Source organism: Mixophyes fleayi, chromosome 10, assembly GCF_038048845.1.
Source record: "Mixophyes fleayi isolate aMixFle1 chromosome 10, aMixFle1.hap1, whole genome shotgun sequence".
In the NCBI taxonomy this organism is placed as follows: domain Eukaryota; kingdom Metazoa; phylum Chordata; class Amphibia; order Anura; family Limnodynastidae; genus Mixophyes; species Mixophyes fleayi.
In genome coordinates, this window is record NC_134411.1 from 77813199 (window position 1) to 77831864 (window position 18666).

The 18666-nt window shown below is 41.0% G+C and overlaps 1 protein-coding gene across 3 annotated transcripts in view; it reads right to left on the minus strand.

The window, feature by feature from the left end:
- SMPD3 (sphingomyelin phosphodiesterase 3) overlaps positions 1-17552 on the minus strand; it is a 118549-nt gene extending 100997 nt beyond the window's left edge. For 2 of the 3 annotated variants that reach the window (XM_075188919.1, XM_075188917.1), the window contains exon 1: positions 17412-17552. The gene's annotated coding sequence lies outside the window, so the exon portion shown is untranslated. Of the gene's footprint in view, positions 1-1155; positions 1320-17411 lie in introns of those variants that run through there. The other variant, XM_075188918.1, reaches the window with a different exon arrangement.
- Between the last annotated feature and the right edge of the window lie 1114 nt (positions 17553-18666).

Below are 18666 nucleotides of genomic sequence, written 5' to 3' on the forward strand. Positions count from 1 at the left end.
AAGTATAGCAAGGATATATATACTATGGGAAACGCTGCTTGCGAATGGAGAAAGTGCTATACGCATGCACTTTCCCGGATCAATTGAAGCCGGTGAGCTGGATCCCATCGAAAATGCTTTTCGCAGCTTATTATATTAACAAATGCTGCTGTCTAGAGGTCTATAGGGACAGCGGTAAGCACTGTTAATTACGTTAACGCTGGAGAAATCTACGATTTTACCGCCATTAACCCTTTGATAAACAAAAAGGTAATAGAGCCTTCTACCGGTGTTCACACCGTCATTTTAGGCTTTTCACAGCTTCTTAAATATACCCCTATGTTTGCTATTTTTTCTGTACGTCATGATTATACAGTATGTATGTAGATAACCTAGGAATATTTTGCTGGAAGGCAAATTTGGAATCTCCCTGTATCAAAATATTCCCTAAAAACTTTCTAGTGTATGTAGTTCTCTATATTGGATTCCCTAAAGTGAGACTCACTGACCAACTTCAAACAATGCAGGCCGCACTGCTTTATTATTTGCTTAAATGCACTTGTTCACTCCCAGAAAATCAATCTGCAGGTGTATGGACCCACATCAAAATGTTTATGGTGGAAAGAGTGAAAACGTCACTTCAAAGTCCAACCTAGCTCCACTTCAGAAAGACTCCATTAAGATTCTCCTAATATGTTGCTCGGTTTAGATGACATTTAAAGTTTTTATTACATTGATCAAAGTGTGCCTAAAAACGCTGTTTACTACAGAACTGCAACTGGAGAGGGCAAAATGCATCCCACTAAAAGTATAGATGAAAACAAGTTTTTGCAGGGAAAACATGTTGGACCTGAGTCATTAAGGAAAGTCAGGCAAAACAAATGAGTAAGTTTTCTCCTGGACAAACCATGTTACCATGCAAGGGGTACAAACTAGTTTATTATTTTAAGTTAAATACTGGCTGTTTTTTCAGCACACATATACTTGATAGCTTTATTTTTACACTGAAATTTAAAGTTGATCTAGGACAGTGATGGGCAAACGTTTTCAGGAGCAGGCCAAATATAAAAGAAAAACTTTAGGCGGGCCAATATAATTTATTAAAAAACTCAAATATCGAAATATATAATACAAATGTTTTGAATGGGACGGGAGGGTGTTATATAGCAGTGTTACCTCTATAAGTGCAACGATCATACAGACACAGCACTTATTTCAGCAGGTTGTTGCAGATCCGTCTTTCTGGTGAGCCACTAACTGACAACACAGCAGCCAATCGAAATCCACCTTAGTATATGGCCCAGCCCATCTCTTCTCACATAACTTTCAGCCATTAGGGGGCGGGCAGGTGTTTGAGTGATTGACATACAAAGTGTCCTTTTAGGAAGGAGGATGAAGTGTAATGGAGGAAATAGCTGGGAAGGCATAAAAATGAAGGTTCTGACACACAGGGTCGGGCCTAATAATTTTATGCATATTTTAATGAAATTTTTTAAAATATTGGCGGGGCCGGATAGAACCTGTAAGTGGGCCGGATCTGGCCCGCGGGCCGTAGTTTGCCCATCACAGATCTAGGACATGCCTTACCCCAACTATAAATCTGCCCCCACATTTTAAATTTACCTCCCCCTCCAATCCAACATGGTTTTGCCCAGGTGCAAAGTTACTCCTTTTTTTTATGCTTTACTTTCCTTAATGAATCAGGCTTTACATTGAACCCATGACTGTCCAAAGAAAGGACCATCAGTAATTTATTTCATTAGCAGCCTCTATGTTATCCTAGATAGTAATCTATAGCCAACATTTTCTTGCCCTGCTGAGCCGAAGCATCTAAGCCTGTCATGTAGTTCTGTCTCTGCGGACACTGGAACCAGAGCCGGATTAACAATAGGGCTAAAGGGGCTACAGCCCAGGGGCCTCGGTCAGCTGGGGGGCCCGCCGACATTTATCGGGTCTCTGTCACTTCTTCAAGGAAAATGGTAGGCAGCTAACAGCAAATGTTATGCTGTTAACTGCCTGCTGTCACTGTAGGACTTACCACTTAATTTCTACAGGGAGTGGAACAACGGAAGGAGGTAAGTTCACAGGGGCCTCATGGGGGGGCCCTCAGAGTATCCATAGCCCGGGGGACTCCCTTCCCTTAATCCGGCCCTGACTGGAACACTCTAATCCTCAGAACAAGGTAAAGGAATCTGATTAGAAGATACTTTGCTTTTGAATTTCAAATACTGTACCTCAATCTTAACATATAAAATGCATAAAATAACAATGGATGGTAAGCATTGCATCTAGCCTGCAGAAGAATGGAATTATATTTTGCACTTGGAAAATACTTAAAAACAAGGACAATCTATACACTAGATTTACACATTGCACATATCATAAGATGAATACAACGCAGATGTGGAAACACTTTGCTCACACGCAAACGGAGCACCGCTGCGTTCAACTCTATATCAGGCTCATAGTAATTAAAGCTGCAAGAATATATAAACGTACATACAAGTCTTACAATCCCATCTCTAATAATCCCCAGAGTCAGGCTGAACTCATTCTGTCCACACTGCAAAATGCTCCAGGTTACCCATCTCTTAAAAGCATATAAACTGTACACACTACATTAAATGACCATACACTTACACAAAGCGAGTGTTATGACATACAGATAAGACCTCAGGCCACTGTCCTACTTCATACACTAAATTGAGCTGAACAAATTACATGGTTTTTTTTTTTTAAAAAAAAACCCATTCTGGGGGCTAATTAGAACCATTATCTAATGTCTTTTGGCAATCAGATAATTTGCCAGCTGTCAAAGTAACAGATATATGGTGTGCTCTGTTTGAAAACAATATTTTTTGATAATTTTCCCCTCCCCTACACTCGGCTACTGCGCTACAAATAGGCACAATCGCTAGTCGGTGCTTCTTTTTAACAGTGTATTGATATGTTGTAAACTGCCATAAATGCATATAGAAGGAAACTAACACAGGAAAAAGAGGAAACATTTAGGGCTAGATTTACTAAGCTGCGGGTTTGAAAAAAGTGGGGATGTTGCCTATAGCAACCAATCAGATTCTAGCTGTCATTTTGTAGAAAGTACTAAATAAATGAAAGCTAGAATCTGATTGGTTGCTATAGGCAACATCCCAACTTTTTCAAACCCGCAGCTTAGTAAATATACCCCTTAGAGTGCATTGTAAAAAAAACAACATACCTCATATAAAGCAGCCAGGTGCATGTAGTCGTACTTTAAAATACTTTGACAAATTCAGAAACCAAACTTTATACAAGTTTGGTTTTGCTGACGTGTTAAAGTCTGAATTTTGCACTATAGTAGCATATTTGGCAACAGACATGGTTCAACCTTTGAAACACTGTGTGCACCCGTATCAGACAGTTACCAACTTACCAACTTTCTGAAGTTGGCTTCCGGGAGCCTGGCGGGGGAGGTGGGCGTGATGGGGGGCGGGGCTCCAAAATTTGCATCATTTTGGACCCAGCCCCGTGACGTAATGACGCAAACGCGTAATTTTACAGAAGTTTGTACGGCATTTGGACCTAACTCTGCCCAATTCAATAGGAAGTGGGCAGATGCGGGATATTGCCACACTCTCCCGCGAAATGCGGCAGTCTCCCGGTCATTCCGGATGAGTTGGCAAGTATGCAGTTATGTGGTGAGAGGAACTCCTCACAGGTCACTCAGAGAAAAAAATAAAGGCTGTTTGGTTTGCTATTGGTTACACAGCTATGGTTGCTCTTTCTAAAGTGAACTCCAGCCAATCTGAATTCATTTTAGGAGCTATGACCTTATCTGTGAGGAGTTTGTATGTTCTCCCTGTGTTTGTGCGTGTTTCCTCCCACACTCCAAAAACATACTGGTAGGTTAATTGGCTGCTATCAAATTGACCCTAGTCTCTCTCTGTGTATGTGTGTGTTAGGGAATTTAGACTGTAAGCTCCAATGCGGTAGGGACTGATGTGAGTGAGTTCTATGTACAGCGCTGTGGAATTAGTGGCGCTATATAAATAGCTGATGATGACTGTAGTCTACAAAAGGTTAAGTCCACTATAAGAAGTGCAACCTTAGGGCTTTAACCAATGACAGTCTTACATTTTCTTAGTTGTAATTTAGTGGTCTAATGAAAGCTCCAGCAGTAACATATGAAGGTCCCAGGGTAAGAACTGTCTAAGCAGGAGGCTGTAATATAATAAGAGATACCATGTATTCCAAAATCTTTCATCCTCCACTTATTTTCCCATAATTTAAACTACAGATGAATCCTTATTTTTCCTAACAATATTATGAAAGCCCTGAATATGGAGACATTATGGGGTTGTATGGCGACACTGGGTTTGTAGCAGCACAAGGCTATATATGTCGTCATAGAACTGTATACTGCGTGTGTGACCTCAGATTGCAGATTTGATCTGTAGATCAGTCTAGTTAGCTAAATGACTCAGATTTGAATACACTGCAACATTCTAAGAGACATAAAGAATCTGTCAGAACAGGGCTTTCAGTTCCACTGCACATGAGCGAGCTGGTTAGCAGGTTATTTGCCTGCAGGTACCTACAGAACCTGGCTCGGTGAAGTTAACCCTTACTGCTCCTGGTCACTATCTCTGGTGCAGATGACTATTGCTTAGCTTCCCCAGTGATATTTTTTTGATAAATAGCAGTGATAAGTGATAAAAAAAATTTTTTATCACTGCAATAAGCAGCAAAATAAAATCATGCTTAGCATCGCAGACTGATAAATAGCCCCTTAGAATTACACATAACCCTGCAACTTTTGGGCACACATAAAAATACACCACTTATGTTTCTGCGGCTGTATTTTGAGATGCCCATATGTTATAAAACGTGCTTTAAATCTGGTGTATAGAGACCAATGGGAAGTGCCAAGGTACGCCTCCTAAAAGTTGTGTCTTAAAGATAGATAGATGCAAGTCAAAAATGGAAGCATTTCTAAGAGGTGTGGTTGACTTGTGTCTCCACATCCCGTACACTGCTGAGCTTACACAGGGACCTGACCCACCTCTCCAAGTGCAAGTATAAGATATGCTCAGCTCAATAGACAAGTGCAAGTTGTGTGCACAGTGCAACAAATTTTACATAAGTTGCAGTTTTACGTCCAACTCTAACTTATGTGAATTCACAAGAAAAGGAACAAAAGAGGGAAAGTTATACTGTCTTCTGCAGGGACATATATGATGCCAAATATGATATGATAGCCAAATATACACCCAGGGCTGCCTATTTTCTGCAAAAGTGCTACAGACTTGAACTACTTGTTCTAGCCAGAGATTTTCTAGTTTAAACTGATGAAATTCTATAGAATAACACATATTTGCCCCTCTCCTGGAATGTCCGGGAGACTCCCATATTCCGGGTAGGTCTCCCGGATTCCCTGGAGAGCAAGCCATTATCCGCCCCCAGCCCACTTTCAAGTGAAGTGGGAATGACGGCGGGGGCCTTAACGACACTACCCTCTGCAAATTCCCTCCTTTTAGCCCCACACCGGTGGCACAATGACGAAATCGTTCGGGACAGACCATAATGACGTGATTGGCTGTGCTAGCCACGCCCCTCTGCAATTACTAATTCGCCTCCCCTCTGAGTTCTGCCTGAGTGGGGGTGGGATAAAGTTGGCAAGTATGGAATAACATACAAACTACAGAGAGTTATTTCTAGAGAAAAACAAGAGCCACCCTTTAGGAAATCTGTCCCAATGTAAGCTATTCCCTAAGCCAAATATTATTATACATTGAGATGAATTACTTCGATCAAAAGTTCTTTTTGTGTTAAGAAATTTCAAAGTTTGACCAGGGTCAAGATTCTAGTTAAATTTCCCTGCACCATCTCCATTTCCTCTAAGTTGTTTAGGAGACAGTATGAAATATAAAACTGCAGTAGAATATCAATACCGTAACTTGATATGAATTATTTTATTCTCAAATTGTCAGTTTTCTATTGTACAAAAGACTGTAACAGTGATGCCAAATGTCCCTCTAAAATTATTAATTGGAGACTCAATTTTATGTCTAATGCAGTAAATTTCAATAAAGCTAGAAAACTCTGGATCAACTAACAGGCACATCTTACACTGTAATAGTCCTCATTGGCTGCACGCCCCGTTGTTGCAGAGTTCCGATGCTGTAATATCCAGTGCATCCCTTTAGAATTATAAAAATACGAGTAATTAAAACTGATCTTACACATACATAATAAAAAAATCTTCCCTGTAATTCTGCCTCCACATGCTCAAGTTTATATTGTCTTTATACAAATTGTGGTTTGCATATTCAGTAAGTTAACAGATAAAAGATAATTTGGCAACACAATATCTGCAAAATATAGATATATCCTAGAAACCAAGAGAAAATGTAATTAATTTATGTGGAACGAATGCTATAAATCAGATTATGCAGGTAAGGCTGAACTATATAGTATTATGTTTCCTTGGTTCCAGGGGCAGATTGGGCATGAGCCGCATCGGGACCCCAAGAGGCCGCCTGGGGGCCACCTAATGTCTTTTTATTTTTCCTTTCCTTTTTTATCAATATATTTATTCATTGTGTGTGTGTCTGGTGGGGGGGGGGGGGGCAGGAGTTTTTGCAGTCACTGGATATAGTTTTATTGGTTAAAAAATCTGGGCGCACGTTTAGTTCCTCTCCTTGTAGGGGCCTTGTAGCCTATTGCTACTGCGCACAGATCCTACTTCCTCTCTGGTGGCCCCTTCTCACACGCTGTGGTGGGATCCTCTTCTTCCCTAGTACCACGTCCTGTGTGTCAGCAAAAACAAGTAGAAGAATTGGATCAGCAACAGGTGAGTGGGAGGATAAGGGACTAATATGATCTGTAACAGGTAAGTGGGAGGATAAGGGACTAATATGATCTGTAACAGGTAAGTGAGAGGTTAAGGGACTAATATGATCTGAAACAGGTAAGTGGGAGGGTTAAGGGACTGATATGATCTGTAACAGGTAAGTGGGAGGGTTAAGGGACTAATATGATCTGTAACAGGTAAGTGGGAGGGTTAAGGGACTAATATGATCTGTAACAGGTAAGTGGGAGGGTTAAGGGACTAATATGATCTGTAACAGGTAAGTGAGAGGTTAAGGGACTAATATGATCTGTAACAGGTAAGTGAGAGGTTAAGGGACTAATATGATCTGTAACAGGTAAGTGAGAGGTTAAGGGACTAATATGATCTGTAACAGGTAAGCGAGAGGTTAAGGGACTAATATGATCTGAAACAGGTAAGTGGGAGGGTTAAGGGACTAATATGATCTGTAACAGGTAAGTGGAAGGGTTAAGGGACTAATATGATCTGTAACAGGTAAGTGGGAGGGTTAAGGGACTAATATGATCTGTAACAGGTAAGTGAGAGGTTACGGACTAATATGATCTGAAACAGGTAAGTGGGAGGGTTAAGGGACTAATATGATCTGTAACAGGTAAGTGGAAGGGTTAAGGGACTAATATGATCTGTAACAGGTAAGTGGGAGGTTAAGGGACTAATATGATCTGTAACAGGTAAGTGAGAGGTTAAGGGACTAATATGATCTGTAACAGGTAAGTGGGAGGTTAAGGGACTAATATGATCTGTAACAGGTAAGTGCGAGGGTTAAGGGACTAATATGATCTGTAACAGGTAAGTGGGGGGTTAAGGGACTAATATGATCTGTAACAGGTAAGTGGGGGGTTAAGGGACTAATATGATCTGTAACAGGTAAGTGGGAGGTTAAGGGACTAATATGATCTGTAACAGGTAAGTGAGAGGTTAAGGGACTAATATGATCTGTAACAGGTAAGTGGGGGGTTAAGGGACTAATATGATCTGTAACAGGTAAGTGGGGGGTTAAGGGACTAATATGATCTGTAACAGGTAAGTGAGAGGTTAAGGGACTAATATGATCTGTAACAGGTAAGTGCGAGGGTTAAGGGACTAATATGATCTGTAACAGGTAAGTGGGGGGTTAAGGGACTAATGTGATCTGTAACAGGTAAGTGGGGGGTTAAGGGACTAATATGATCTGTAACAGGTAAGTGGGAGGTTAAGGGACTAATATGATCTGTAACAGGTAAGTGAGGGGTTAAGGGAGTAATATGATCTGTAACAGGTAAGTTGGAGGTTAAGGGACTAATATGATCTGTAACAGGTAATTGGGGGGGGGGGGTTAAGGGACTAATATGATCTGTAACAGGTAAGTGGTGGGGTTAAGAGAGGAACATGATCTGTAACAGGTAAGTCTGAGGTTAAGGGACTGATATGATCTGTAACAAGTAAGTGGGAGGTTAAGGGACTAATATGATCTGTAACAGGTAAGTGGGAGGTTAAGGGACCAATATGATCTGTAAAAGGTAAGTGGGAGGTTAAGGGACTAATATGATCTGTAACAGGTAAGTGAGGGGTTAAGGGAGTAATATGATCTGTAACAGGTAAGTTGGAGGTTAAGGGACTAATATGATCTGTAACAGGTAAGTGAGGGGGGTTAAGGGACTAATATGATCTGTAACAGGTAAGTGGTGGGGTTAAGGGAGGAACATGATCTGTAACAGGTAAGTTGGAGGTTAAGGGACTAATATGATCTGTAACAGGTAAGTGGGGGGGGGGGTTAAGGGACTAATATGATCTGTAACAGGTAAGTGGTGGGGTTAAGGGAGGAACATGATCTGTAACAGGTAAGTGGGGGGTTAAGGGAGGAACATGATCTGTAACAGGTCATAGAGGGTGTGGAAAGAGGAATAAGTATAGTTGAGGCAAGAAGCTTTCATGAATAAGGGGGTTATTTTATGATTGGGTTTGATTATAAGATTGAAGGGGTTATCAATCTTAATGGTTCCTTATTAACTAAGTAGTTCATTATGATGAAAGGGTGAGGTCTTTTGATAAGAATGAGGGAGGTAATGATGGGGTTTTTGAATGGAATGGATGATGTAGGAGTTAATTAGTAATGGGGATGACTGAGTTACTTATTATAAAGGGGTTACTGATGGGTTACCATGGCCTTAACTGTGTGGAGTTTGTATGTTCTCCCCGTGTCTGCATGGGTTTCCTCTGGGTGCTCTGGTTTCCTCCCACACTACAAAAACATACTAGTAGGTTAATTGTCTGCTATCAAATCGACCTTAGTCTCTCTCAGTCTGTGTGTGTGTGTTAGAGAATTTAGACTGTAAGCTTCAATGGGGCAGGGACTGATGTGAGTGAGTTCTCTGTGCAGCGCTGCAGAATTAGTGGCGCTATATAAATAGCTGACGATGATAGCAGGCATCCAAGACGATCATTACTTAGCTCATTTATGCATTATTAACCTAGAGAGTTGACTAGACATGGTGGCCATGTACACATTGAACACATGTGGCAATGTGCTGTGATGCAACCAGGCCAATAATGTAGACAAGTAGAAAGCAATGAGCAAGTGGGTTGGAGAAGTGTAAAAGGACCATGGGAGAGGCTGTTCTTGCCTGATCTTGGAAGCTCAGCAGGGACTGGCCTGGTTAGTAGTTGGATGTGAGACCAGGTGCTGTAGGCTTTTGCTTTTCATGTTGCAACCAGTATGGGTCACAACTTTTCATTACACTTCATTCACTGGCATAGAAATGGCAGTTTAGAGCAGCTCTGTGCACGACCTCCCACATAATTATCTTCCCAAAAACATAAAACATTTAAAAATTTGTGAAATGCAGTGGTGCCAAACAGTGTCATCACACCAAGGACAAGGTTATCTAGAACATAGTTGATGAGGTTGAAAAAAAGACACCAGTCCATCAAGTTCAACCTATTTTGAATCTCATGCGATCCCTCATATTCTTATATTTGACATTGATCCAGAGTAAGCAACCGCCAATCTGTTTCAATTGTGAAAATCCTCCTAGACTTATTATTGCAGTCCTATTTTTACCCTATATCCACTAATATCCTTCATATTAATTAACGGTCGTATCCCTGGATACACTTTTCCGCAAAAAATTAAAAAGATCTTCTGAATACCATGTAAGTTCAGTGCTGGATCCAGTGTGTTTAATGGTCATTACTGTTGCCATCTCTGTTCCTCCTTTGGTGATCTCTGCTGCCTCCTTGGCGACATTAGCTGCCACCGCACATGGGGAACATCTGTCCTAGCTCTTTTTCCAGCATGACGCTCAGTAATAATAAATGATGAAGGATAGTTGTGCTTACTGTTCTAAGATTTTTCATGTTTCATGTCTCTGCCTACTCCTGTCTCTTTGTTCCTACCATGCCACACTACTGGCAGCTGCACAGTAATACTAGTCGCCAATGACTGCTTTATTATTGCTGCTGCCTAAAAATAGCCATCCACTCTATCCCCACCAGCAAATACAATTGTTGCTCTACTACCTTATCTATCAAGTGTTCTCAAACTCCTCTTAGACTGAAAGCTCATTTGGGCAGAGCCATCTGCGCCATTTTTCGTGTCATTGTATGTATCTTGTTTGTGCCATGTTGTGATCCCCTCAATGTACAAAGCAGCGCAATGTGTCAGCACTTTATAAATAAAAAGATAATACTGTACATTAAAACTTTCTGTGTTTTGACATTAACATGCTTGTGATTGTATTATATGGAATTCGGAGCATCCAGTGATCTTGGGCTTGATTCATTAAGGATCTTAAATGAAGAGGATCCTTATTTCAGTCTCCTGGACAAAACCATGTTACAATGCAAGGGGTGCAAATGAGTGTTCTGTTTTGCACAAAAATTAAATACTGACTGTTTTTTCATGTAACACACAAATACTTGATAGCTTATTTGTACACTGAAATTTAAAGTTGATATGTGGGTGTTACATGAAAAAACAGTCAGTATTTAATTTATGTGCAAAACAGAACACTCATTTGCACCCCTTTCATTGTAACATGGTTTTGTCCAGGAGACTGAAATAAGGATCCTCTTTATTTAAGATCCTTAATGAATCAGGCCCCTTAACCCTATGCCAAGTCATTTATGTTTGAACTTCTGTAGACGATGAGTCTAGAGAATTATGAGAGCTCAGATGCGATGACTTTGTCCTAAACTGGACTCTGGACTGGACTAAACTGTTTGCAATCTGGACAGGGGACCCTCACAGACCTACAAGCTTACCGCTAGGGCAGGTGAGGGCAGGCTGTGTGAGGGGGGTATACATGAAAATTCAAAGTGTTTTTTAAAGCAAGAACTATTTATAAACTCCAGATATTCAGAAGAGAAACCCACACAATATTTCTTGTGGAATTTGCAGACGATTTCCTTACAATCCTCACCTTCTCACCAGGTGGCATTGTTGTTGCTATATATGCTCATGGAGAACTTTTCATGATTGTTTGTTTGTAACCATGACAAAATACAAATGTGGTAAGGTTCCCCTGGTAATCTCCCATCATTGCTGTGATATCACGTACATGACATTCTCTTATAGACAACTGTTAACTAACTGACCAGTAAACATAAAACAGCTTCTCTGCCTTTTGACTATGATCAAGTATACTACTGTCTTAGGAATAACTAACAAGTCTTCCCACCATGGACAGTCCACTATGGTCCTCTGCCAGGTGGGCAGCAGCAAAAGGCCGACGTGCTATGTGCCCCAGGTGTAATGTATCAGGGGTACCTGAAAATCACATGGGAGTGCTGACACCAAGATATGCACTGTTTATTTTTCCTGTACTTTGTCCTTTGCCCTAGGCTTCTGACTGGCAGGACATTTTTTTATAATGGGGCCTTACACGTGATACACAAATTATTTTTTTCTCACGTGTGTCACTTTCCACCTTTTTATATGTGTTTTTGTTCACAGATTTTAGGGGTACGGTGGACCTTCATGGGCCTTGTTCCCAAAGGTGGCTGAGCCACCTGGTCTCCATTTCCTCCAGTCCCTCTGAGACTCCGAGATGAAGATATAGGCCCTAGGATTGGACTCTGGGAGAGGATCCAAAGAACGTGCCCTAGCGCACTTTCTGTGTGTCTCACACTTTCTATGCACCAGAGTGATAGTGAGCAGCTTGTACAAATCCACCTTAATTATTGCTAAGAATAAACAAACTAAGTTACAGTCACAAGCAGACCTTACAGGATGGGGGATGTAAGTATATTCCCTCTGCTATTCAATAGTCAGCTCTAAAGGTTTTTCCATTTAACACATTTAGGGCTAGATTTACTAAGCTGCGGGTTTGAAAAAGTGGGGATGTTGCCAATAGCAACCAATAAGATTCTAGCTGTCATTTATTTAGTACCTTCTACAAAATGACAGCTAGAATCTGATTGGTTGCTATAGGCAACATCCCCACTTTTTCAAACCCGCAGCTTAGTAAATTTAGCCCTTAGAGTGATAGGCATATTGCATAACAAAACTTAGCAAAATAAAATTTTGACAACATATCTTTAAAATCACTGTTATTACCAGGTTCTTAGTAACACAGGTTCAGAGTAAATACCATTTGATACAGTAGAATAAAAACTAAAATGCAAATGTGTCAGAGATAATGCTTTTTAATTCCAGATAATTACCATGCTGACAGACGATAAATAGACCCCTGTTAAATTAAGGTCATATTAGCAGCTCCTCTTGTATATTTTGATAAAGGTTGCTGCCAATTCACACACTCTCCTCATTGGCTGAATCCCTGCTTCTCTGGAAAACATTTTTCCCCTGACTGGCATCATTTTAATCCCAGTGTGTGGAATAAAATTCTCCAGTATATACACTTACATATTTCAAGTTGGTGCCAATATAAAAATACCTGCCAATAAGTAGGATTCATATAAATGTGTAAACTCCCAAGATTCCAAAGCTACACAGGGGTGAGGTCATGGCATGTTGGGGTGTGCCTTGTCCACCTGGGACATACATGACCAGTGCTTCCAAAGCGATGCTGTGCACAGACGAGATTGGTACAATAGTCCTGATTGGTATGATGGTCCCCTCAAATCAGGACAGTCCCACCTAAATCGGGAAAATTGGGGATGTGCAAGAGGGATCAGTAAAGCAAACAAAAGGAATCCCAGCCCTTAACAGTCAACCAGGAGGCCCAGGCTATAGCAGGCAACCAACAGGATCATTACTTCGCTCAATGAAAATTCATTTATGCGTTACAAACCCAGAGAGTTGACTAGACATGGCAAGAAGCGGCCATGTATGCATTGAACACGTGACAATATGCAGTCAAACTTAGCATCAGCTTGTCAAGTAATCTAGGCAATTAATAATCTGCTAGCTGAAAATTTGTTGACACTTAGGCAAATTCCTTGCAGCTATACTTTACCAAGACTGTAAGGGGGGTATTTAATTAGGATTCGAAGCCACGATTACGCGCGGCTGCACCTATAAATAGCCATTACGGTACCGCAACATCGCGGATTTGTGCGTGCAGCCCTATGAATAAATCGCGTCATTTTGCCAACCATCCTTTTGCGTCATTCCGTCATGGGGCGGGGTCACACTGACATAAGTTGCTGTCCCCGCCCCCTCCTTCTTCACACTTCACCACTCCTCTGGGATCTCCTGGAGGCCAATTATGAAAAGTTGGTAAGAATGCCGAATAGTCATGAGAATACAGCTAATTAATTCACTAAGAACTAGTGTTTCATGAATATTAGTCACAAGGTGTCTCAATGATGTCACCAGTTCTGAGTGAGTCAATCCTGTTGCTTTGAACATTTGACATCCATGGCAACTACAAATGGCACTTAACTGGTCACAGGTTGGAGTCAAGTTTTGCTTCCATCAACCTTTAGATTTGGTTAAGACATTTTTTTTATAACAATCTGTTTTTAAAATGTGTCCCATTTTAATTGTGGCTGGAAGAATTATCTTTCCCTAAATCTGAGTGTCCTACATGTTCTAAAATAATAAAGTTACCTTGGGAAGGTAACTAATTCTAATTTACTTTCTAATTTAGATGTGTGTCACTTCTAAATAGCTGCACAGCTTCTCTCTCTGCCTTCCTCCCTCTTTATCTTCGCCAGCTCCCTGATAAACACCTCCTTGACTGACAGGCAATTTTGACTGAAGATGGGATCTCTAAATTCCATTTAGAGCTCATTTGCAAAGAACCAATACCTCCCTGGTTTCTTCCAAGCTTCCCTGTTAACTTGTGTTATATTCCATTGTAGTAGCTTACGCTGCTTTATATATCTCAAATAGGTTATGGCCTCTGCAAAGGAAGATTCTCAAAGCTGAATTTTGCGCAGACGGCCTTTCAGTATTGGACTATTGATGCAATGTTGTTGTTTTTTCACGTCTGTCACCTATAAAATACTGCTGTGTGTGATCTAGAAAAATTATCCAGCTACATCTTTCCACTGGTTGGTAGGCTGCAGGTCAGATTATTGTTCGCTAACTTGGTTAACATTGCTTTTTGGAAGAAATCAGAGAACAAAATCAATACCATTAATTTGTAGACCTGTGAGTCTGACTTCAGTCATGGGTACGTTATTTTAAAGGGATTCTGAGTGATAGGATTCTAAAACATATCGCAGAAATGAATTTGTTAGCACAGCGGCAGAATAATTTCATGAAGGACAGGTCATTCCTAACAAATATAATCGTGGGCTTTTTTGTAAGCTAGTAAGTCATGGTAGTGCGATTTTTGTGATATATTTGGAGTTTGAAAAAACGTTTACTACTGTTCCACATAACATTCTGGTACATAAGATGAGAGTATGAGTTTGAGCGGATAAAAAGTGTACAAGGCTAGAAAACTGACTGTAGTATAGAAGAGAGCGGGTAGTTAGAAATGGAACATAATTAGGCTATTCGAAAGTTATTAGCGATGTACCACAGGTATATGTAATGGGCCCTATGCCGTTTAATCTGTTTGTTAACAATTTTGATTATGGTCTAGAACAGTGTTGGCTAACCTGTAACACTCCAGATGTTGTGAAACTAAAAGTCCCAGCATACCCTTCCAGCAATAAGCTGCTATATATTGGCAAAGCATGCTGGGACTTGTAGTTTCACAACACCTGAGTCTAAATGTATCAAGCTGAGAGTTTTCCGGCAGGTTTGAAAAGTGGAGATGTTGCCTATAGCAACCAATCAGATTCTAGCTGTCATTTTGTAGAATGTACTAAATAAATGATAGCTAGAATCTGATTGGTTTTTCAAACCCGCTGGAAAACTCTCAGCATTTACTCCCTGGAGTGGCACAGTTTAGCCAACACTGGTCTAGAAAGTAAGGCAAGGAATACTAGTTGAGTAGCAATGCCAACCCTTTTATAAAAGCACCTGGCCCTGTACCTTTATATGGTGACTTGTAATATCCGTAACACTGACAATAAGGTCAGTATATCAAGTGAACATACAGAAAACATATTAAATGCAAGTTCTGAAATGCTGTAAGTTTCCCACGTCAGGCAAAATAAATGCAGAGTTTAATACAAGTATGAAAACATGCATTGGAATTGGACACGACTTTCTTGTCTGAAATGAGTTAAATCATGTCCCTCACCCACCCTCAGTAGAAGCTCTCCACATGCAACTGCCATGTGTAGACAACCGCCTCTCATCTTGCTGACAGGGCATGTGACAGGATTACTCCCAACAGCACACGGTAGAAACATGGTTGATTTCGTATTATGAACATGCAGCGATGTGCACATCTCTGCAGAAGACCAACCTGTGCCACCAAACAACAGAAAAAGAATAGATTCCCAGAAGGCTTTTGGCGACAACTGTTCTCAAGAAGACTATGTACATTGCAGAGTTGGATCATTTAGTTGTGTGCAAAAACACAACAAGTGCTACAATTAATCAGCATGGCTGGCACAAGACAGCAAGGTCTGGAGATTTCTAATACAGTCACACAACGATGATATACAAAAAAAAACCAAAAACAATTAAGAGTTAAAATTTGAATAACTGTGAATTTGACAGCAGAAAAGTGTTTGTTAGCCCAAAGTTCCATTTTCCCTGCTTGAACTAACAACTTAGACCCAAAAAATCCTTTGGACCTAATCATTTTTGGAATAAAAATTAAATTTCACACATTCTGGCAAAGCAAAATGGACCATGAAATGTTCTACTCGACACTTACCAGCATCTACTTTATAATGATGGGTGTTGTTCCCAAAACAGACATTATAGTATACTAACTAAAATCTCAGTGTAAGCTTCTCTTCCTCTGTCCGTACTGTTTTATACACCTGTTCTTCCTAAAGAAACACTCTTTACTGAACTTCAGTCCTATTATACCATGCCTGAATCCTACAAGTTGTAAGGTAATTTTATTTTACATTAGTGTCTTGCAAGAACATCTTTAACCCATACACTACCAGAAAGGCCTGCTAGATCGTTCTAAAGGTAAACAGGTCCATTGATATAAGTAAAGGAAATGTGTAATGCAGTACACCAACAGTCAAGTGCATCAGACCTCATGCATTTAAAAAAAAGGTATACTAGCTGTGCTACACAGCCACTCCCATTCTTCGTAGTGAAAGACTAAAATCATAGCAGACTGACCTCAAATATCCCAATTTTAAGGATAATGAGTGAGGTCCAGGATGATTTATGTTGACATTGCAAGAAAAAGATCAAAGGAAGCAAAGCAAAGAAATATAGGCAAAATCACAAAAGAAGCAGGATTGTATTTGTATGTCTGTGTGTGTGCTAAAACCATGTACAGTCTAATGAGAAAAACTCACTAAATGGAACGTGTGAAATTATGAGAGTGATTGATTTAGCTTGGTTGATGTGTTTTATGCTAACCTGACCAAGTTAAAACCTAAATTAAACAGCAGTTACACAATACAGTTAAACAGGAGTGCAAGCTTTTAGGATACAGTAATCGCAGATTATCATTTGTGTGAGGTGTAGTGTTTTATTTGCCAACATGCATATTTCTAACAAACTGATTCTATAAAAGTAAAAAGAGTGGAGCTGTGATGAATAATTTGTAACACAATGAATGTTTTGTGGCCTCTGGGGCATTTTTCATTCCTAGATTCATGTTCCTAGGCAGATCCTGGGCTCACCATCTGTCTCTCCTCCAAATCACATCGCTGAGTAGATGAAAGCATTGAATCTCCAACCACAAGAGAAAGCCATACAGCGGATGAGATCTACACATATAATAAACACTGTGATCCATAATCACCAAATCACAGACTCTGGATATTTTTGGGGATAAACACATCTCCATGTAATAGAAAAGAGAGGGTTTACAGGAGAGGTGGTAGTCTCATTCTAAGGCATTGGTACTGCTATGATCTGATGTTTTCTGTGAGATAGGAGCTGTAATACACACCAGGGGGCTGTGGAATACAGGGGTGCAGACAATGGGGGTGCATGCCCAGAGATACATGCAAACCCTGATGGCCACAACCTGATGCTGCAGGAACAAACCCCAAATGGCTCAGACATATATAATCATATATTTCCTCTAGTAGTGAATAGAAAAGCAGTTTGCAATAGTAAGGGTGCACTTACCTGCTAACGTCCAGTCTTGCAGGGTGGGTATGAGGAATCCTCTCCTTTAGGTACAGACAGGCTGCTGCCCCTCTGCCTCTCAATCTCTCTTTCCCCCCCTCTTTCTCCCGTCTCTGTCTTTTCTCTCCCTCCCTCTTCTTTTCTCCCTCCCTTCTCCTTGTCTCTCCCACCCTCCCTCTCTCTCTTTCTTTCCTCAGCACCTGCTGCTGAGAACAGCTCCTCTCCTAACAAGGGCGCGTTCACACCATCGGGACTGCGCGCTCCCGCCACTAGCCAATCACGGCTGGAGGGAGATGGAGTCAGGGTGTCGACGGAGTTCCATCAGGGCCCGCCCATTTCTGTCGTGTAGCCAATTGTAATTCCAGATTGGTGGGCGGGTACCACTTGCCACGCCTCCGCAAGGAGAGCGTAGAGCAGACAGTAATTATAGTAGCGCAGGATTCCCAGTCTCAGACCTTGTGTGTGTGGTCTTATATTACATACAATTCAAATTTTCAACTCCTCTATTATCTGTGTGATGTTAAAGAAATAGTGGATGAATAATGATAAATAAAAATGATTAATATGTGTGTATATATTCCAGTTACAATAGTTTTTTTTTTAGCTTAGGGCAGTGGTTCCCAAACTTTTGCAGTTCGCGGCACCCTTAGAGTCTCCAACATTTTTTCAAGGCACCCCTACAAAATAATTACAGAGCAGTCCTGTTTTAGAAGTAGTTGGTTAAAAAAACTGTAATAAGTATTTAGGTCAGGACAGAAATACTTATTTAGTTGTATGCAAAAATAATACACATAAATCCAAGGGAAAATAATGTTTTTATATATTTTTTTAAATTATATTTCTGTCTAAGAATAATTGACAGCTAACTCACACTGTGCCCCTTCTGCATCCAGACATGTTGCCCCTTCTCACGCTGCCCCCTCTGCCCTCTCTCATGCTGCCCTCTCTCACGCTGTCTCCTCTGCCCCTTCTCACGGTGTCTCATCTGCCCCTTCTCACGCTGTCTCCTCTGCCCCTTCTCACGCTGCCTCCTCTGCCCCTTCGCACGCTGCCTCCTCTGCCATCTCTCACACTGCCTCCTCTGCCCTCTATCACGCTGCCTCCTCTGCCCTCTCTCACACTGTCCCCTCTGCCCCTTCTCACGCTGTCTCATCTGCCCCATCTCATGCTGCCCCCTCTGCCCCTTCTCACGCTGCCTCCTCTGCCCCTCTGCACGCTGCCTCCTCTGCCATCTCTCACGCTGCCTTCTCTGCCC